Source organism: Taudactylus pleione, unplaced genomic scaffold (genome assembly GCF_031769625.1).
Source record: "Taudactylus pleione unplaced genomic scaffold, aTauple2 ptg000086l, whole genome shotgun sequence".
Lineage (NCBI taxonomy): Eukaryota > Metazoa > Chordata > Amphibia > Anura > Myobatrachidae > Taudactylus > Taudactylus pleione.
Genome location: NW_028284488.1, coordinates 4,112,912 through 4,135,398, shown reverse-complemented (window position 1 = coordinate 4,135,398; position 22,487 = coordinate 4,112,912). Strand labels below are relative to the sequence as shown.

The 22,487-nt window shown below is 45.0% G+C and overlaps 1 protein-coding gene across 3 annotated transcripts in view; it reads right to left on the bottom strand.

Annotated features, from left to right (window-relative positions):
* Positions 1-2,545, bottom strand: part of NRF1 (nuclear respiratory factor 1) — a 141,978-nt gene extending 139,433 nt beyond the window's left edge. For 2 of the 3 annotated variants that reach the window (XM_088468675.1, XM_088468674.1), the window contains exon 1: positions 2,396-2,545. The gene's annotated coding sequence lies outside the window, so the exon portion shown is untranslated. The remainder of the gene's footprint in view (positions 1-2,395) is intronic. The other variant, XM_088468676.1, reaches the window with a different exon arrangement.
* Positions 2,546-22,487: the final 19,942 nt, after the last annotated feature.

Below are 22,487 nucleotides of genomic sequence, written 5' to 3'. Positions count from 1 at the left end.
GGAACGATCATCAGTGATAACGCTGAACGATCTCCCTTTAAAATCCTGGTGTGCTGGATGAACGATATTGTTCATCCACACACCCAAAAACCATGCGAATCTCTATGGAGAGATAACTATATCGTCCAGGTTGGCCTGCATGCATTGACGATGGTCGATGTCGTTAACGTCCAGCGGGAGCTCGCATAGTTGTTAGCTCATTGCATACACATGGAACGATATATCGTTGAACAATACCGTTCAAATCGTTGAAATATATCGTTCGTGTGTACGCACCTTAACTGTTGACACTGATTGTAAATTTCAACCTGTGGACTGGGAGCCAGTTTAATCAAGAAAGGTCCAAAGAGAACTCCACAGAATGGCATAATAGCTGGCTAGCAGTGCATAAACCTCAACGAAGCTGGCAATTAATAATTATGTGCACAAGCAATCAGACTACTGTGCAGTGCAGAAAGGTCAATAACAATTTCTGCTTAATGGTACGGAATAATCATGTTTATCACATGGTTCAGTATCCTAACTGGATTAGTGTCCTCCAACCCATCCACACAGCACATGTGGCCAACAATCATTTACCAATCATTTACCAATCATGAGAGAGAGAGAGAGAGAGAGAGAGAGAGAGAGAGAGAGAGAGAGAGAGAGAGAGAGAGAGAGAGTGTAATAATAAAGTTAAAAAATATATATTTACTAATAATAGAAAATCCAAAAACCGGCACTCTGGAGGCAGCTGGAGCATTTCTTCTCAAAACATTCTGGAGCATGATAAATAACTTGCTTGGGTGCCCTCCTTGGGATAATGTGCCCCCAGTGCATCCAACAAAATAAGGTGGCACTCCGAGACTTGCATCAAACATGATAACTAGTGTGTTTAATTAATGTTTCGGTGTCCAGTACCCCTTCATCAGGACACACACCTGATGAAGGGGTACTGGACCCCGAAACGTTGAATAAACACTCTAGTTATCACGTTTGATGCAAGTCTCGTAGTGCCACCTTATTTTGTTGGATAGATATATATTTATTCTTCTCAGCCTGCAGAACTGACCGCAAAAAATATTCATGGGGAAATTCTGGAATGATGCCAGAGACTAATTTCCTCCACCATTAACTTGATTGATTCTTGTAGAAGACAAGTTCTGCATAAGCCCTATGCCCTATTAAGTAACTGTATATTGGCGGTTTCATTTTTGTCTACAACCTGTATCTGTTACAGCTCCTTATCAGCCATTAACAATAGCAAATGAAACAGGAGAATGTTTTGAGAACAAAAACCAAGGATCCCAAAGCAAGTTCACATTTTATGGGATAATTTCAAAATTAAGTGTCACGATTTAAAAAATTCCATAATTAATACCAGTGTAAAAGAGGCGTCTTGATTTATACAAAAAAATGGTCATGTTTCAAACAACACTTTACCTAATTAAATAAAAACCTTTAGCTTGGAAAATAGTGATTAGCAGGACAATGAGCAAGTTCATTGCTTGGAATCAAGCTCATCTTTACATCTCATCCACATGGGAGATGTAGTGTGTGGTTTTCACAATGTCAGCAGTATCTTCTCTAAAATATCATTAAAAAACAAATAGAACATTTCTTCATTCAGAAACGGTATGTTACCTTAGCAAATGCCATATTTCTACACCAATACCCCCACATCACTCCTCTGCCCACATCGTTACAATTATTTAAGCAGGCCTCTCGGAGGGGGGGGGGGGGGGGGGGGAAGAGCACCAGATACCAGGAAAACAGATTCTTTTTTGGAATGAAAGGTGATCAGTAGCCACATTTCTATTACTAAGTACCAATAAATATATAACACACAAAAACATTTATAATTAGTGAGTAATAAAATTTAACTTTTGGTGTGCTGCTTTGATCAAATATGTCCATTGCATCGTTTTCTGCATAATGGTCCCCATTCAATTGTATCTGCAGTATAATCTGCATGACAGTCTATGTAAACATACAGGGTATGTATGTGTGTGTGTGTGTGTGTATATATATATATATATATATATATATATATATACACACACACACATATATACACACAGTCAAACTTTATCTATGTACACATAGAAATGTGAGACACTATATCATCCCCTGTCTGTACAATAGGCACGGGGATTATACTGCAGGCATGATAACCAGGCCTCTCCTATGCCCCCGTTAAACGATTGCAGGAGCACGGGCCTAGCTAGGCCTGGAGCCAACTCCCCGCCTTTTCGTAGCCCCCCATCTGTTTTCCCAGCACTCATCCTCCCGTATTTCTCCCCGGAAAGCGCTGTGCGGGGCGGAGCTGCTGGCAGAGCCCCGGAGCCCGAGCTCCGTGTTGCGGCTGCGCCAGCAGCAGGGCTGATAGCTGGAGATTGCGCGGTAGGGCACTCACCTCAGAGCGGCTGCGCTACAGCGAGCCTGCGCCGTGACACTCAGGCAGAGACCTCTCTGAGCTGCTGTAATGGCTGCGGGAGCCGACACGCTGCACACGGCCACAGCTGGAGCAGCGTCACTGCCGTCATGACGTCACTACATTACTGGGGCACGTAACGGCACGCTTTGGCGGCCATGAGAAGAAGGTCTGTCTGTGTGTTATTGGTGGCTGCTGCTGCTGTGTCACCAACTCACTTTATTTACTTTGTTTCATACGTATGGTTTCCCCGTATCGTACGAGGAAGAAATTCATAGCTTCTTATTAGTAAAGTCTTATCCATTCCATGGATATACAAAAAAGATTATCCCGCACCAGTGCAACTATATATTTATTATCACAATGTTAAAAGATCTTTTCTCAGAGATGTAGCTGCGATGGCGCCGGTCTCAATGACGATGCTGAAAGTCCAAAACTGGACTTAAAATAGGCGTCGAAATACTGACGCCTATCTTAATCCTGACGCCAGAACACAGAAGGACGCCAGTCTGAACGAGGTAAGTCCGGGGCTCCCTTAGTGTTAGTTGTGGGGTGGGGTGGGGTTGGTTAGGTTAGGTTTAGATAGCATAGTGGGGTTAGTGTTAAGTTTTTAGGGGGGGTGTTAGGTTTAGGCACTAACGGGGAGGGTGAGGGCGCGGGGTGGGGAGTGTTAGGCTACAAGAAGGGAGGGTAAGGGGGGAGGGTTGGCCGCGCTAGGGACCTGGAAGTGACGTGAGTGAGGACGGAAGTGCAGTTCCTGCCCATGACAGCCAGCTACAGAAGTACTTTGTCTCCACTGAAACAAGTTTGTTGTCCCCTCGCGGGCTCGCTACGCTCGCCACATGGTTATATTCTCCCTCTATGCCTACTTGTATGGCAGGGAATGACACTGGACACTGGCTGATGACGTCATGGTCCTCTCGGTGAAGGGGATTTAGACATTACCCTGTCGGGATACCAACCACCGGGATGCCGCTGTCTGTATTTTGACAGGAGACATCCCAATAGCCGGCATTACACACCGATTCCCTTTTCTCATATAGTGCATCTTATCTTCAGGATATGTTCCTAAAACCCTTATCTGATGCCTATGAGGTCCTACCCACTACTCCACTGAGACCATAAACACCAACACTGGAAATATAAAGTATTTGTGTAGGTGCACTAAAGACCTATTTGTAATAAAATGAATCAGTCTTGGTATTCTTTAAAATGTTGCATATAATCCAACGGTGAAATATTAAAATATAGTGAGTGTCAAAGAAATAGAAAATTTGTATAAAATTAGAGAAAACAGACAGTAGACACAGGTTTTGTCTTGAATTTTAATACACATTTTCTATTTCTTTGACGCGCACTAGATTTTAATATTTCACCATTGGATTATATGCAACATTGTAAAGTATACCATTTTTGCGTCATTTTCCAAAGTACCTTTCTGAAATAAAAAGAAATAAAAAAAAAAAATAAAGTATACCAATAAAGATTAATTTTATTACAAATAGGGTCTTTAGTGCACCTACAAAGATACTTTCTTTTTCTAGTGTTGGTGTTTAACGTCTTATCCATGCCTATTAAATCTTTCTGTATATCTGCACAATTGCCTACTCCCCCGGAACGGCCAGGAGGCTCAAGAAAATCGGGTGGGCAAGTCTCCTACACTCCCCACTAGCAGCCCACAACCCCCTCCAGCCACTCGCACCCCAACCCCTTCCCCATCCCTGCCACCAGAGCACAAGTTGGTCCGAGGGGCTGTTTGACCACGCCGAATCGGGTCATCATAGCACCACTCCCGCTATACAATACCTGTTTTCTTTGCACTATATAGTGGGGGCCATGGCCTTTGCGGCCACAACGCCCCCTCTGCGCCAACCTGGCTGTCCCCTCCCGAGGGAGAGGGCAGCAAGGCCGGCAAGTATGATCTTTCTATGTATACTTGTAAGGTTTTTATAAAGGGAGCCTGCCACAGCAAGGTTGTAGGAATCAAAAGAAGTGGAAAACTGGGCTCATAAGTTATTTTTACCTATTTTAATATGTAGCTGCACTGGCATATGTATAATGTGTGCCCACAATGCATACATACCCTGCACCCATATAATTAGTATACATAGCTCTCCAGACTACCACGTCAGCTGATTCTGCAGACTTAAATCACAGAGAAAATGGTGCGGCGGCCATTTGCGCACGACAATAGAGATGTCTCCGGTAATATAGTGTAGTCACCATGTTCCCTGGAGAACTGCGCATGAACATTAGACTTTGGCACAAAGCCAGAGTCTACTGTGCTGCCAGAAAGGACGAGCCTGCATGGAGGCTGCACAAGGGCTCCCTACTATCTAAAAACCTGTGTAGCTGTGATGGTAAACCTAGGATTAAACCAGTTAAAATCTGTGATTTGCTAGTGGCATCCACAGGGGTCCTACTTATTTAGGGCTCGATCTATTATCCTTTATTTTTATGGCGCCACAAGGGTTCCGCCAGGGCCGGATTAAGAATGGGGCGGGTGGAGCTGCAGCTCCAGGCTCAATATAAAAATAGGCCCACTGCCCACAGTTCCTGCTGTGTGCTGCTGGAGACAGGAAAACTGTGTTTCCAGCCAGCAGTGGCCATCTGACGCCCCGCCCGCTCAAACAGCATGGCAACCCCCCTCCTTGCCAGTCGGTCCAGCCCGGGGTTTAAATACCAGGCATAATTCTGTACATATGATATGGCGGCGCAGTAGTAGGCTTTACAAGCCCTCCCTACTCCACACACACCTAGTGATTCCCCCTGAGCAACGTTACACACCGCCACACCACCGCGGCCAACAGCAGCAGAGCTCAGACTCAGCTCCGTGAAGGCAGCCCAGGAGATGGTGATAGGGCTGTCGTGCTGCTGTCTTCTGATCGGGGATGACATGTTGGCTGCTGCTGCTAATCGAGGATGGGGTGTCACACTCAGTGTCTCTGGCCCTGATTCAGAGCTGCTCGCAAGTGCTGTGCGCTCGCAAGAGACCTTGATGTTTAGGCACTGCACATGCGCCGCATCCAGTGTGCACGAGCCCAGCTGAGCGACTGAAGTTCAGTCGCTACGGGGCTCACAACAAGACGGGGCGACTGTCGATGGTGAGTGACCGCTCGCCCCGTTTTGTGGACGGGTAGGGGGGGATGGCTGGACAAACGCAGGCGTTCCCTTAGGAACGCCTGGCGTTTGTAGGGAGGTCTTACTGACATCACTACTGTCCACTCGGCCTTGCGGCAGCCTAGACCCTACTGTAGGGTCTCATCTCAAGAGTCGATGGTCGCGATTATCGCAATGGTCTCCTGGCCACTCGCACAAGCGGTGGGTGGTCTCCCACAGCTTTGCGAGTGGCTGGAGATAAAAAAAAAAAGAAAAACGCCCACAATCCCAGCGTGCGGGCAGGAGCAGCGAGCGGCTCTGAATCAGGGCCTCTGTGCAGTGCCTCTGAAAAAGGTGCGCTCCTACTGTGAGTGCACTGCCACTGATTATTAATTTTAATTAAATATTTTAACAATTATACTGTAATGTTTGATTTGTGATAGATAATATGTATATATTATACACAGTGTATATATCTATGTGTGTGTTTTAGTTTATGTGTGTGTATATATGACTCACCTTTATAAAATGAGCAGCTAGCTTATGCTAGAATGCTGCTATACACTGCGCCAATAGGTTTTTGCCCCTTCCACGTGCGTCTGAACCTCTTTAAATGCTGTAATGCTACTTTGTGCATCAAAACTTGCACCATCCCCATGCTAGGTGCAGAATCTCCAACAGACTGTGGCCTCCAGTATACTGATTAAGAAGAGTTCGCACCCACCTCAGTGACAGTCCTGTAAGATACAAGAAGGTGCGTCTGAATTGCCACCTCCCAGGAGCGCCCAATACATTTCTGAGATGGTGCATCTTAATTGGTCTTGCAACTCTGGACACACACAATGTGGGATAAACATAGAATTTGACGGCAGATAAGAACCACTTGGCCCATCTAGTCTGCCCTTGTGATGCATGTGACTTTTTAGCTACTTGGACGCATGCGCAGTTGTAAAACGTTGGACATTTGTGTGAATATCTGTATCACTGCAGACTCAGATACTGGCTCTTTATATGTACTTTTTTCTGTATTTTAACTATGACATTGCTGTCATTGCTAAGTAGCCATATAGCTTTGCCTTACCAGCAGTTTTCTGTACATATTGCATGTGGGGAGGTCTGATGTTGGTCATTCTGAGGTGAATTTAAGGGCTTTGTGGCGGAGGTCTCACAACGCATTTGCCGGGACCCAGCAATATAGTTTTCTGTGTGAAAGGGATATATGTGACCTGTAGCCAAGAAGGGGAAGGAGATCAAGGCTTTTCACGGTAGGTGCTAGTCACTCCGCCCCCCCCCCCCCCCCACATCACTGGTCACATCCCCATGGCGTTAATCGCATCCCACGCCGTGGCACACAATAGGCCCTTTGTACATTTTAAGCTCTAGGCCCATGCAGACCCTAATCTGGCACTGGGTTCTGCGTTGCCTTACAAAATATATAAGCAAATGAGCACACAAGAAAACAGTTATTAACAGTACAAACAATGCAAGGCAAGGACTTGGTTTATTGCTGCATTAGTGATCATAACATTTAAACAAGCAGCAGGGTGTCAGCAACCAAGTGTTAAGTGCCATTTGTGGGGAGTTAGGAGTAAAGGATAACAAAAGTAGGGTAGGAGAAGCACATTAGTAAAGAGAGCCCTGCTCGTCAGAGTTTATATTATATAGAGAAGGGGCAGACAGGGGCGGTACAGATGGGGTAGACAGTGAGGAAGGAGCATGGAAGAGTGGGTTGCTCAGGAATCGGACTCACCCTCGGGTCCGTGCTCCTCTGTCTTGGCATGGGGCCAGGCCTGGGGGTTCCCAGAGTGTGCAGTCAGCGAGTTCCCAGCGTGGTGGTGGTCCCACGGGCCCGGAGCTTCGGTGGCGTTCCCCACGCTTCGGACACTGGACCTGATTCAGACCCGCTCGCTAGATGCGTTCGCTCGCTCGATGCATATGCAAATTCAGCAAGGCAGGTGATCGCACGCCAAGGCATTAGCACGCCCACTATGTCCTGGCGTGTGATTGCATATTGTATGCAGATGCCCACCAGCCTGTCTTAAGACGCCCATTTGGGCACGTCATCTCCAGGAAGTGTATGCAACCATCGGTAACATCGAGTACCATCGGAAGCGAATTCAGCGCTTGTGGTTGACCATACCCTACCTCAAGCACTGCAAGCACATCAGTGTAAAATCCAGCCAGGTGACGTGTACTATGACTCTGCCTCTTAAATATGCATGCCTCTGAAACGGCATTATTTACAGGAACAGTACTCTCTGTTGGATACCATTTAGACCACTTTGTGAATGACAGCACCTGTATCCAATGCTTCATCATTAGCGCCAGCATCTGCTCCTTCACCTTCTACTTCCTCCAAGTCTGGTCTGCAGCTTCCTACTCCCAACAGATTAGACGGACCCCAAAATTGTGTAGAGGTTTTATTAACCAGTGTGAGATCCAGTTTGAGCTATTACCACTTTCCTACCCAAAGAGCTCAGATAGCTTACATAATTTCTCTTCTCGCTGGTTCAGCCCTGGAATGGGTGTCTAAATTATGGGAGCGTGCAGATCCTATTGTATCTAGTCACGAGTTTAGTGCAAGTTTCAAAAGTATATTCGATGAACCAGGTCATTCCTCTGCTGCCTCTACGGACATCTTGCGAATCCGCCAGGGTTCTCGACCAGTAGGTAAATATGTAATTCAATTTCAAACCATCGCTGCAAAACTCGAGTGCAATGATGAGACTCTCAAAGCAGCCTTCTGGAACAGCCTCTCTGAAAGACTTAAGGATGAATTGGCTGTACGTGATCCTCCTGGGTCCTTAAGAGAACTTGTCTCTCTCTGTATCAAAATTGATTTACGATGGGGACTTCGGTCACTACTACCTGCCCAAAATGCCCTAGTGAGGGAGCTGACAAGTATCATTGTTTCTAGACATGCCCAATTGCTCAATATTTCTGGCACCTTATCCATAGATATGCTTAGACGAAATTGATTAACTATGTACCATTTACCCCGGAATGGGCAATATTAGGGATTATTAATCCAGATCTCAGAATTACAAAAGCAGGGAAAAAAACTCTTGCTACCGCTTAGTGCTGCAGGGAGGAAGACTATTTTACAGGGGTGATTGCTGCAGATCCCCCCCAAATACCTTTGTTTCTCAATAAACTTAATTTCCTATTTAGGATGGATTGGATAGATTGGATGGATTGTTTAGGGACATGAGAGCAGAAAGATTATTCATGACCTGGGAGTCTTACGTAAACACCCTGCCATTAAAAGTCAGACTACAAGTCCACCATAGTCTTAAAAATTCAACATGGTATTTAACCAGACTAGCAGTGCAGGATCAACCAATTTCATTAGATTAATTAGTGGGGTGTTGGTGGGTCTTTCATCTGGGGTTCCGTGACGATACTTGGTTAATGGGATCACAGCCGGAATCACTATTACATTATTTTATTGTTATTAATATTTATGGTTGTATGTATTCAGTTCACAATTCACTGGTATTGTGTTTGCTATAAAACGATGTGTTGCATTGTATTTAGAATCTATTGTTATTTTTGACAGTGTTTCTTTGAATCATATTGAAAATATTCCAATGTCTGTGAACTTTTTTTGAAAAATGTCTCACTGTATTTCAATAAAAATTGTTTAAAAAAATTAAATTGATTTACGTCTTCGAGATAGACCTGCTTGCAGATTCAAAAGTGATCTATTAAAGCCTTGTGCATCTAGTATTCCTGGACCTCCTCTTCCCTTGGGGATGAACCTATGCAAGTTAATCGCTCACGCCTCCTTCCCGAGGAATGTTTGAGGCGTTAACAAAAAAATTCTGTCTATATTGTGCCGGTCTGAATCATGTTATTGGATCATGTCCTGTATGTCATGGAAACTCCAGACTCTGACCTGTTCTGGGGAAATCAGGTTGGGGGTTTCAGCTAAAACCTGTCAGGTTCCAGCCTAGGATTGGCCGTTACTCACCTCAGCGCCGACTTCCCCTGACTTCTCACGCAGTTAGATGTCTGGTGCAGCGGCTAGAAGATTATGCCTTAGGTGCGTTTGTCTTCCAGTTGCTGCCCTGTGATTTGGTTACTGAGGTTGCCATCATGGGTGCAGCCATGACAGTATTCATCACCTGACTGACCCTCCGTCCAATGATAGCATGATCTTTGTCAGCTGACACTGCCTTCCAATGGACTGCTACCTTTGGGTATTAACAGGTTCTGGACAACAGGAAGTTGTACAATGTCGTTACTACTAGTGTTTTCTTGCCATCACTACGTTCCAGGTTCCCTTGTTTGTTTTACTCTCAAGACTATTCTAAGTGCCTCCTGTGCCAGCGGTGTGTCTGAAACACCTTGCCCGCAAACTCAGTACATCCTGCGAGTACAATCTCAGCAACATCCTCCTGTGCCAGAGGTGTCTGAAACACCTTGCCTGCATATTCAGTAAATCCTGCGAGTAGAGTCACAGTGACATCCTCCTGTGCCAGCGGTGCATCTGTAACACCTTGCCTACGTACTCAGTACATCCTGCGAGTACTATCACAGTGTCATCCTCCTGTGCCAGTGGTACATCTGAACATCTAGCCCACATAATCAGTACATTCTTCGAATGCAACTACCGTGTATACCTCCTCTGCCAGCGGTCATCTGATAACTTGCCTGTATACTTATTTCTACATCCTCGTACAGTGAGCTCGCTAGTGCTTCTCTCTGAAGTACAAATCTCCAGGGCCTCATCGGTGTTCTATCTCCATTTCCCACGTGTATCGGATACCTGATCAAAGGACAGCGACCTGCTTGCTGGGTGCAGCTTAAACCCATATCCCGCTTGGAGGGGTCACTGGTGAACACCTCCCAGCAGGTTAGACTCCGCACCTTTCATCGGGTCTCACCAACATCCGATACTTGTGGATGAGGTCATACATCCAGGCCCCTCGCCTCCGATTCGTTCCACAACCCCGGACCTCAGCTTTCAGCTTCTTAGTAGAAGACCCTCCTGAGTCAGGTGTGACAAAACCCTACACAAAGTCTGACTACCTACTTAATGTGACTTTACCCACTTTTAAAGGTCATAAATCCATGGTAGTGTCGAAGCTGGATAATTGGCTGAGACAAGATCAGTTTAAAATAGGATCGCAGTGACGCCATCTTGTGACTGGCCGTAAGGCGCCATCTTGGAAATGAGATCGCAAGACCCCATTTTGTGAATGGCCGCCTAAGCACCATTTTAGATAAACTCACACTTTAGTACATGTGGCGATATTACTATTAGCATCATGTGATTGCATCTTACACCATTTCTCATACACACATTAATATGCACAATAGCACTGTTAACTAGTCGCATATTAGCGAATGCATAAGATTCTTTATGAAACGCCAAATAGCTTCATGCACACGCATCTGCCCCAAGTTAACTAGCGTCTTTACATCAAACCCCACATACTCACACATTATATATTCACATTGAAGGTTCCATAAGCTTTAAGGTATAAGATTCAAGTATGCACATTTATTATAATTGTTAGGAAATAAAGATTATTTCGTAACTAAGGTTTTATACGTGATAAGAAAGCCATGTTTGGTATTGTACTGATGCGTACTCTCTCAACAGTATTACGATAATATCGATGGAGAGATCGCAACATGCATTCTCAACTTATGGACCGCAGAGACTTCAGGCAACAAAATGTACATTATATGAACAACTGTTAGGATTTGCATGAGGCGGGAAACCAGAGACCACCAGTTGTTAGAGGCTGGATTGTGTCTATTTGAACCAACCTGTTAAATGCCTAGTAACATATGCCCTCTCCTTTAGGACCAATGGTATTAGCAACAAACTTCTCTATAGTGTTTATTTCTGGGGGGTATAAATATGTGTGCTCTGACCCTGGGTTCCTAGTCTTCGTGCTGAATGCTGATTGATGAGGGGTTTCTTACTGATGCCTACATCTGGACCAGAGAGCGCTGCGTATGTATAACTGTACTTGGGTCTGTATAATTTCTTTGCGCTAAGATTATATGAGGATCATAGCGTGTAACTGCTGTACTTTTTACTTGAATAATACTTTGTGCTTTGGAACCACAGGTTCTAGGTCTGGAGTCTTTATTTACTGTATGACTGCGTACGCAAAATAGCGTCATCCTTAGAGGTTTATAGGAAGGATATTAGAAGGTATAGGCAGGGGTATTCATAAGGTTCAAAGGCAGTATCGTTAGTAGATTCTGGTGCTGCTGGGAGTTTTATTACATTATCTCTAGTTCAAGAAACCTCCATTCCTATCAAGGTCCTGTCTAAACCAGTCTATCTCACAGTGGTGGATGGAAGTCACATTCAAGGAGGTCTCATTTCTCATTCTACTATTCCTTTGACTATGCAAGTTGAAACACTGCATCATGAACAAATAGAGCTTTTAGTGATTCCTAAAGCCACTCATCAACTAGTCCAGGGCCTTCCATGGCTACAATTTCATAATCCTCAGTTTTATTGGCCTACATCACAGCTCAAGTCTAGGGGTGCCTCTTGTTTTCAGTCTTGCCTGTCTCATGGATTTCTGTATGCCTGACCCAGTCAGGTGGGTCTGTAGTACTTCCTGAAGCTTATAAATAATTCTTGATGTTTTGAGTGAATGTGCTGCCGATACCTTGCCACCTCATAGGGAATGTGAATGCAGCATTGAATTGATTCCAGGGAATCTCCACTTAGAGACCACACATGTCCATTATCTGTACCAGAGACTTCAGCCATGTGCAAGTATATTCAGAAGAATTTACAAAAAAAGGTTTTATCAGACCCTCCTCATCACCTGCTGGGGCCCACTTTCTCTTTGTAAAGAAAAAGGAAGCTGGTCTATGCCCCTGCATCGACTACTGGGGTCTCAACAATATAACCATCAAAAATCGATATCCGTTGCCTCTGAACTTTTTGACAGAGTCAAAGGAGCCACCATTTTTACCAAACTTGATTTAAGAGGGGCTTATAACCTGATCAGAATAAAGGAAGGCGATGAGTGGAAGATGGCTTTTAATACCAGGGATGGCCACTATGAATATTTAGTTATGCCATTTGGTATTTGCAACAACCCGGCTGTGTTCTAGCATTTTGTGAATTAAATTTTCTGAGACATCCTGTACCTTTATGTGTTTGTTTAGTGAGATGACATTCTCATATTCTCTCGAGACCTATAGTCCCATAGGCAGCATGTCAAAGAGGTTTTGCAACATCTACCCACCAATCATCTTTATGGTAGACTTTCCAAGTGTATCTTCGAAGTACCTAAAGTTCCATTCCTCGGCTATATTATTTCTGGAAATAATCTGCAAATAGATCCTGAGAAGTTAAGCGCAATTCATGACTGGCCACAACCATCTACCTTGAAGGCGGTCCAGCGATTTTTAGGATTCGCCAATTATTACAGAAAGTTTATAATTTCTTTCTTTTTTTTTCTTTTCTGTGGTAGCTCCGATAACAGCCTTGACCAAGAAAGGGGCCAATCCTTCACAATGGTCTTCTGAAGCTATTGCTGCCTTTCAGGCCTTCACTTCAGCACCAATTATCCATCAGCCTGATTTAGAGAAAACATTCTTCCTTGAAGTTGATGCTTCATTCGTGGGTGTAGGAGCTGCTTAACCGCAAAATGTGGAAGATGGCAAGCTCCACCCTTGTGGATTTTTCTCTGAAAGATACTTCCCTGCATAAAAAAAATATGCAATTGGTGATCAAGAACTGTTAGCTATTAAATTAGCTCTAGAAGAGTGTTGGTACCTCTTAGAAGGAGCTAAACATCCTGTGACTATCTTTTCTGATCATAAAAATTTGTTGTATTTAAAATCCGCTTAATGCCTCAACCCTCGCCAGTCTCGTTGGGCTCTATTTTTCTCAAGATTCAACTACAAAATCACCTTCCACCTCGGGGTGCCTGGTCTACTGAAGAAGACACTACTCAAGAATCTCATCCTATTCTCAATCCGCTTTCTTTTGCCAACACCCAGTTAGCTCCTATACCACCAACGGTTAAGATGTTTGTACATCCAGAACTCCGCCAAAAGTTACTGACCTGGGCTCATGCATCCTTGTTCGCTGGACATGCTGGTATCCGGAAGACTCTCTAGTTCCTTTCTCGTTCCTATTGGTGGCCTTCCATAAAATGTGATGTTCACCCACAACTTCAGCCACCATACTGCTACCAATTCTTTGTTCCTCACAGTCTTCGGCTTTCACCCTCGTCTTACATTACGGAATTCCAGTCATTACCTTCTGTGGATGTTCCAGCTGCTTCCTAATCTTCAATCCTTTTCAAATATCTGGAACAATGTACATTCCTCTCTGAAAAAAGTCTCTTCCAACTACAAGACGTTTGCAGACCGGAAACATTAATCCGTCCCTGCCTTAAAACCTGGAGACCGTGTTTGGCTATCCAACTGGAATATTGAACTCAGAATTTCAAGTATGAAGTTTGCTCCTCGCGACATTGGACCTTTGCCGATTTCTCATGTATTGAATCCTGTGGCTTACATGCTGGAGTTACCCCCACATTTGAAGATTCCTAATGCCTTCCATATATCTCTTCTACAACCATTAATTTTAAATCGATTTCAGTCTTCAGCACCCAAGGCTCCCAAAATCAAGAACCGCAGAGGAGTGGAGTTTGAGATTGATCAAATTCTGGATTCCCGTCAACACTTTGGTCTTCTGCAATATCTTTGGTCTTCTGCAATATCTTATTGACTGGAAGTGGTCCCAGGGGTCTGGAGCTCCGGCGGTTTTCCCCTTCGGCTCCAGACACTGGGCTCGGCCATGGAGGCTCTAGCTCAGACAGATGCATTGCTCACGGATTCTCAGTGTGGTGGTGATCTCAGAGGGCTTGGGGCTCCGGCGGCGTTCCCATCGGCCCCGGACACTGGGCACCACCATATTGGTCCTGCCAAGTCTCCAATGATAGCCAGGCTGGTGTCCACCTGATCGCTTTATCCAATCAGGGTATACGGTATATTCCTGGTCCTGGCAGCATTCAGCAGTATGAGCTTCATCGCTTATACTTGTCCTTTGCTTCAGCTCCTATGCTAACGATCGTAGACATTCTGATGAACCCAACTCCGACTCAAGTCCGGTCCCACTCCGGCTCCAGTTTATCTTCCAAGTTTAACTCCATTTCAGTTCCAGCATGTATTCCAAGTCTGGTCTCACTCCAGCTTCAGTCTATGGGCCTGATTCAGACCCGGTCACAAGGCTCCGTTCGCACGCAGCCTGTTGATGTTTGCATTCTGCGCATGCGTATGCATCGCATTGCGCATGCGCGAATTGGCCATTGCGATCGGGTATCAACCACAGCGAGCATGCAGAGCCTTCATACAGTGATTGACAGGAAGTGACCTTTGAGGGGAGTGGTCAGTGAAATGCAGGCATGCCTGGGCGTTTAAACGCTGTTTCAGGGGCATGCATGATTAGGAGCCAGCAACGGCATACGCATCCTAACGTATAGTTACACACACACACATTAGCAATGTCTGCGGTAGGGACAGGTCAACCACAAGTTGTCCATGTGGGTCCTATGGTTCTCGATGTTACCGATGTTTTCACTGTCTTGCGAGAACGTAAGTGAAGGGAAGTAGGCAGCATTATGTAGTGTTGGGTGTCTACTTATTGTGCTGCAGTTACATTGCGTATGGGGTCATTACCATATTTTCACCTCAACAGGCTGCACGGCTGAAGTGGAGATGTTGCCCATAGCAACCAATCAGATTCTACTTAACATTTAACTAGCACCTTCTAGAAGATAATAGCTAGAATCTGATTGGTTGCTATTCGCAGCATCTCCACTTCTAAATACTCTCAATTTAGTAAATATACTCTATGTATTTGCACCCCTTGCATTATAACATGGTTTGTCCGGGTACAGTTACTTCCTCTATCTTACTCTATTCCCAACTCTGAATCAGGCCCTATGTTCCAAGTTCAACTCCATTCCGGCTCCAGCCTATGGCCCTGATTCAGAGCCGGACGCTCTTTCAAAGCGCTTGCTCTGAATCAGGGCGTTTTTTTGTTTGTTTGTTTCAGCCTCCTGGCCACTCGCTAAGCTGTGGGTGACCACCCACAGCTTTAGCGAGTGGCCAGGTGATGGTCGCGACCATCGGGGCTTGCGACGAAACCCTTGTGGTAGGGTCTCGTTTCCACAAGTCTCAGTGAGCTTCCGGCTCTAAATAGAGCCGGAAGCTCACCACTGACATCACTGGTGATGTCAGTGGTGCCTCCCACAAACGGCAGGTGTTCCTTCGGGAACGCCTCCGTTTGTGTAGCCACCCCTCCTGCCCGCCTCCAAAACGGGGCGAGCTGTCAATCACAATCGACAGCCACCCCGTTTTGGTGCGAGACCCTTAGTGACGGAGCACTCATCGCTGGCCAGGTCTTGCACATGCGCACGCCGGAGGCGGCGCATGCGCAGGGGGAAAACACCGACCCGCTTGCAAGAGCATAGCGCTTGCGAGCGGGTCTGAATCAGCCCATATTTTCCAAATTCAAACTCCATTCTGGGTCCAGTGTAAAGTCCAAGTCCTGTCCTATTTGGGTTCCAGTGTATGGCCCAGATTCAGACCCGCTCGCTGGCGGAGGCAGCTCGCAGGCCTGAAGGGTGTTTTTTTTTTTGGTGTACAGCCTCCAGGGCTGTGGGAGTGGTTGGAGAAATGCAGGTGTGCCTATCCATTTGAACGCCATTACATGGGCATGCCTAAAGTAGCCATTGCGACGGCATATGCAGCTTGAGTACTTACTGCGTGCATGAGGTTAGCAATTTCTAAGTAATTGTGTGTGAAGCCGATGTTACTAGATGTTACCAATGTATACGCATGACTGCAATGTATTATAGTAGTGAGATAGTGGTAGTGGGAAGCAGTGGGCGTCTCTACGCTGGCAGTGCGTCGGAATTGCGAGAGCGATTACAGAGCTGCTTTCACAATAGTGATCCATAATGAATCAGACCCTGGGTCCACTGATCCTATAGTACTGACTTTATTTGTCCTGCTGCATACCATATTATTTCTTACATCTATGAGGAAGAGTTACATACAATCATCTTTACTCAAAACCTCCCAAACCATCAGAGAGCTGGTATCCATCTCTCTTCCAGGCAAACTAGAGTCCCCAGCCCTGACAGGATGAGAGCAGGAAGGCTTTGATAAAGAAGTGGGTCTTGAGAGCCCATTTGAAGATTAGTAGAGGTAAAGGGCGAGATGTAAGAGAGATCGAGTCTGCCGGAGGTGCAGGATGCAGACTGATCTCGATCGTTATTTTAAAGTGCAGTAATTTACAAGGCAAAGCCAGTTCGGCTTTGCCTTGTAAATTACTGCAACTTTAAAAAAACGATCAAGATCAATCTGCATCCTGCACCTCCGGCAGACTCGATTTCTATTACATCCCGCCCAAAGAGTCTGATAGAGAGAGGGAGAGAATTTCAGAGGTAGGGAGCAGCACAGGCAAAATCTTGGAGACCAAAGTGGGAGGAAGTAATCAGTTGGCAGGAGAGGCAGCATGCAATTGTAGAGCAAAATGGGTGGGCAGGTGTGTGAAGGGAGATGAGGTCAGATATGTATCTGGGAGAAGATTGGGTGAGGGCTTTGTAAGTGAGTGTAAAAAGCTTGACTTGGGTTCTGAATGGGGAGGGGGAGCCAGCGTAAAGCTTGTCAGAGATGGAAGTCAGATGTAGTTTGTTTGGAGAGGAAGATGAGCCAAGCAGCAGCATTGAGGACAGATTGGAAAGGAGAGAGGTGGGAATCAGGAAGGCCAGATAGGAGGAGGTTACAGTAGCCCAATCTGGAGATGACAAGTCTTAGTAGCATCCAGGATGAGAAAGAGTCTGATACTGGAATTATTTTTGAGATGGAAACGGCAGGACTGCGAAAGGCACCGAACGTAAGGTTTGAAGGAGAGGGAGGAGTCAAGGATAACTCCAAGACAGCGCACTCTGATGGGTTAGAGGTGATGGCTGTGCTGTCAATAGATAATTAAATATTGAGAAGTGAGGTTATGCAGGAAGGTGGAAAGATGATCAGCTCAGTCTTAGACATGTTAAATAAAAGAAAGCGCTGGGACATCCAGAAAGAGATAGCAGAGAGACATTTGGAGATACAAATGAGAAGAGAGGGGGAGAGGTCAGGAGAGGAGAGATAGATCTGAGTATCATCAGCAATATATTTATACATTACTCGGTTTTTAGCCTTGTTATTACTGTAGTATACACTATCTTGAAAAAAATGCTGCAGAGCGTTGAAACGCATTGGAGGAGTATTTATTTTGGGGTACAGTGTCTCATCCATTAATCCATTTCCACTCTGCTGGAATACCCGGGTTCTATCTGCCCACTTGAGTGGACTATGTGGCATATACCATCCTAATGGTACAGATACTTTCCCCAGTGTAGTTTACTTTTTTTTTAATGATCTTTATTAAAACACTGGGCCTGATTCAGAGCTGGACGCTCTGACCAGAGCGCTCGCTCTGAATCAGGGCCCTCCTCCCTCAACTTGGAGTGGCCTCATGGACGCTCGCATAGCTGTGGGTTACCACCCACAGCTATAGCGAGTGTCCATGATGATGGTCGCGATGGTCAAGACCATCATGACCATCGTGCTTGCGACAAGACCCTGCGGTAGGGTCTCGGTGACCGCAAGCCCTGGAGTGATTTTGGCTCTATCAGAGCCAAAATCACTCCCAGAACCAAAATCACTCCCACTAGTGATGTCAGTGGGGCCGGACTCAGACGGTAGGCATTCCCATGGGAACGCCTCCGTCTGGCAGCCACGTCCCCGGCACGCCCACCAAAGGGGGCGTGCTGTCACTCACCATCGACAGCACGCCCCCTTTGGTGCGAGACCCATAACGACGGCTTGGCCGTCGTTATTCGGGTCTCGTGCATGCGCACGACGGAGCTCCCTCCGTCGTGCGCATGCGCAATTCGGCACCATCGACCCGCTTGCGAGCGTCCTGCGCTCGCGAGCGGGTCTGAATGACCCCCTCTGTACATAACAAACAGAAAAAGAAACATAAATGTTACAATTCTGGTTTTACATTTGAAAACAGAATCATATGTTTTTAGTGATAATGCAGAAACCATCACAATAATAATCCAAAATCAGTTGAAGATGTAGCAGAACATAACTAATTAAGTCATCCTACAACACACTAGAGGTCTCAGTAAGGTTCCCGATTCAGTTCAACAGAAAATGGGAGATAGTAGTCATGAGGCGAGACAGAGAATCCAACAAACACAAAAAAAAATAATGTAGTAATAATATATAAATATATATATATATATATATATCCTTCTATAGATTATACTCGGGATTCCAAAATAATCGGAGGGTCGTTAGATAATTCACAGAGGTTATACTATTGAGTATTCTTAAATGATACTTGAATATGTGTCCGAAAATCAACAGACAGAGTTGAGACGGACTTCCTTTTCTAATGTGGTTTCTATTCAATCCATGTGGAACACATGGAAGAGTTTCTCCTTAAATAATTTCAAAGTAGGAGGGGAAACACTTATCCAGGCTTGTAAAATGGCTTTGTGGGCCACTGTGCTGATTATCAATAATAATTTTTTACAACCTCTCTGACTCTCTGGTAATATCCCAAATAATACCCACTCATTAGTAAAAGGAAGATAATTCATCAAATTACAGTATCTAAAGCGTATTTACAAACTTGTAACCAAAACATTCTGAGAAGAGGGCATTTCCAGATATAGTGATATAGGTCAGCTAACGGAGAATGGCATCGTGGACATGAGTGCGACGTCGACATTTCTGCACAAAACTGTCAGTGGGGAGTATTTTACTTTTTAATAAAAATTACGGGTTGCATTTTCTATCATTTTATTGCTGGATTGAAAAAATTGCTATATATACGAGCTCTGACACATGATCTTACCATTAGGAATGATCATCGAATGGTTAACAATCAATGGCACAATACCTTTGGTGGGTATCCATTGTTGGGGTGCCCCATCGATGAACATCCCTGCTTGTGCTACACGGCAGGCAGTGGGTCAGCCAGAAAAGTATGGCAGAACAATGTGGGATGCGTTGTGGCGGAGCTATGCAGTGCCCCCTATGCAACCTAAAATAAAACCAAAACATTGCTGTGCTCTCTGCCATTCATGGCGATGATCTATTGATGGCAAATCCATCAACCAACTGTGGCAAAACCATCAATGGTTGCTAGTAACCGATTGACAATGGCCATCCCTACATACCATTGAAATGTTTTCCAGTACAGATGGGCAACAGCAACATAAATTGGATCCTCCTTTGTCTGATTAATGTTCTTTACATTTTCAGAAAACCTCCATTGCTTTTCTTAAACTGAATTTCAAGTGCAACGATTGCTCCACCGTGTATTGCAAGGCAAAGGTAAATTACATAATTCACAGTGTGCATGTTCGGAGTTTGATCCAATCATGCTGTATAGATAAAGCATACTTGCCAACTTTTGAATAAGCATTTCAGGGAGATTGTGAGAGCGACACCTATGAGCGTGGCATTAAAGTAATAAAATTTACTTACATCCAAATGTAAACGAGCCTAAATGCAGGTAAGAAAGCCTTTCACTGCTGTGATGCTAACTGCAAAGATAACTCTGCCCAGTATGTGTTTGTTGGGTGTTGTCCCAGCTAAACGACAATAATAAATTGGGCTGAAAAAACTTTTTCTTACCGGCGTGATAAGAAATGATAGATAACTTGGCTATTTTGTGTTACATAGTAAATTTGCCCTTGAGTGTTCCTCCAGCTATGAAGTGATTTGAATTGTGCTGTATCATCATTCCAAATTCTTTTCCACTAGGATTATAAGGACATGGACTGGCACCATTGTAGTTTACTGTCTAGACAAAGTAATTTAGCAGATATGATTTGCATTTTATTTCTCCATGTAACAGCACATCATGCTATACTCAAGAGGCACTTTCGTCTATCTTTTGTACATTATAACTCCATGTGAAGGATAGAGGAGGCTTCCCCTGGAAACCCTCATTAAGCTCCCCTTTGCCCTCATAATAATAGCTATCCTGCAACCTAGTCAAGTGTTTATTTAGAATACTTGTTTTATGAAAAATACACAGCATTGTAAATATTGCAATAGGAAATAATATCTAAAGCTGCCTATCCACTAGGTGATTAAACCTAGCGTTTGAGCGATAACGACCGTTGTTATCGTTCAATCGCTTGGAAATCATCTGCAAATCGTGCAGTAAAATGCCCTAAACGACCAGCGATGCGCGATCCCGCCGGTCGTTTGCGTCGTCCTGTTTTGCCCGTCGATTAGTCATTATTGGAAATCGCTACCGTTCCATCGTTCATGCATCGGTGCACGTTTTCAAAGCCGGAATGATCAACGACCAACATATATAGATTTAAATAAATATTTCAGCCCACTTTTATTAACAACTGCTTTGAAAATCATTGGTCTATGGTCTTTGATCGTTTTGTGCAATCGTTCACAAATCGTTCATGCACATGAACGATAACGATCATCAGGAATTGATAAACGATTTGTGAAGATCTTTTGATCTTTCATTGTTCAGGGACAAGTCTGCTAGTGGATGGGCAGCATTACTTTCTGGATTGTACAGTTTATTACTGCAGTGGTTATATCCAGAGAAGTGATTCTGTCTGAGTGCAATGACAAAGACCATACACTTTTGTTTGTACACTGTGAAAAACACACAGAAGGGCTAATTCTGTATTGGATGCACCTAAAGCTGCTTTTCTGTATGGCGGTGGCAGCCTGCTTACTACCTTATACTAATGCGAGTATCCGCCCGTGTATGGCAAGGATCCCTGCATCTGTATGCAAAGGGCCGTCCACCGCTCACAGCCGCCATCATTAACTTTGGGATTTGCACCCAGCCCATGCTGAGTGCAAAAGATCCGTCTGAATTGCATGTCCCATCTTTGTCTGCACACTACAAATGGAAGTCGGCTTACGCGTCCATAACACGCCCACGAGACGGATGAGTTCCAAGCAATCACATTGTAGTCTTCGAGTTACCGCCCGGAAACAACTATTTCAATGAAAGAGTGGTCTGTCAGCAGAATGATCAATCAGTTTGCAGATATCCAAAAGATCCATCTGCATTTCCACTTGCATCCTACTCAGAATCAGACCCTTCAAATTGAATGCTGGGTGCAGATCAGTGGCGGCTCCAGAGGTGGGGCTGCAGTACAGGCCAAAATTCAAATAGGGAATCACACCAACTGCCATTCCAACTGCTGCCAAACTTCCCCAGCATGTGACTCACTGGCAGTTGGTGTGACTCCCCTATTTGATTTTGGCCCCACCTCTGGAGCCGCCACTGGTGCAGATTGTGTAAGTACTGGGTTATTTTATATAATTTAAGGCTTGTCTGGTGATGTCATACAAGTATTTTGACAAGAAATATTATGGGGAAATCCCAGGCAATATAAAGGACACCTAATTCAGCACTAACATTTCTAGCTACTTAGAATAGAGGAGCGGTTCTCAGAGGCGTCTCCTGGTGCAGCATTTGCCGACCTCCCTTGCACACTGAAGGTGCGTGTGAACGTGAAAGGGGGCATGGCTTTGTGCATGTGAGGCCACAGCCCCTTGTGTGCCATTTTGGGGGCATGACCGTGTGTCATGCCACCGTCTTCATCACGCTGGGGGCTTGCCCTGTGCTCTGAGACCTGCTGGGAAGCCCCAGCTTTTCTGGACATGGGTGGTATGGATGACGCTTGAATGCTGCCTGGTGATACCATCCAAGGGGTGACACCAAAATAGCAGAGCATTTCTGCTATTTCGGTATCACCCCCTCGGATAGCGTCATCCGGTGCGGCCTGAACCCTCTTAGTGATTCCGCATGTCATCCAGTGATGTGGTTGTTTTTTTCCAAGTGGGGTAGCTGGGAGAGCTTCATGATTAGCCTTATGTTGAAGGACATTGCAAACAAAATGAGCTGTGA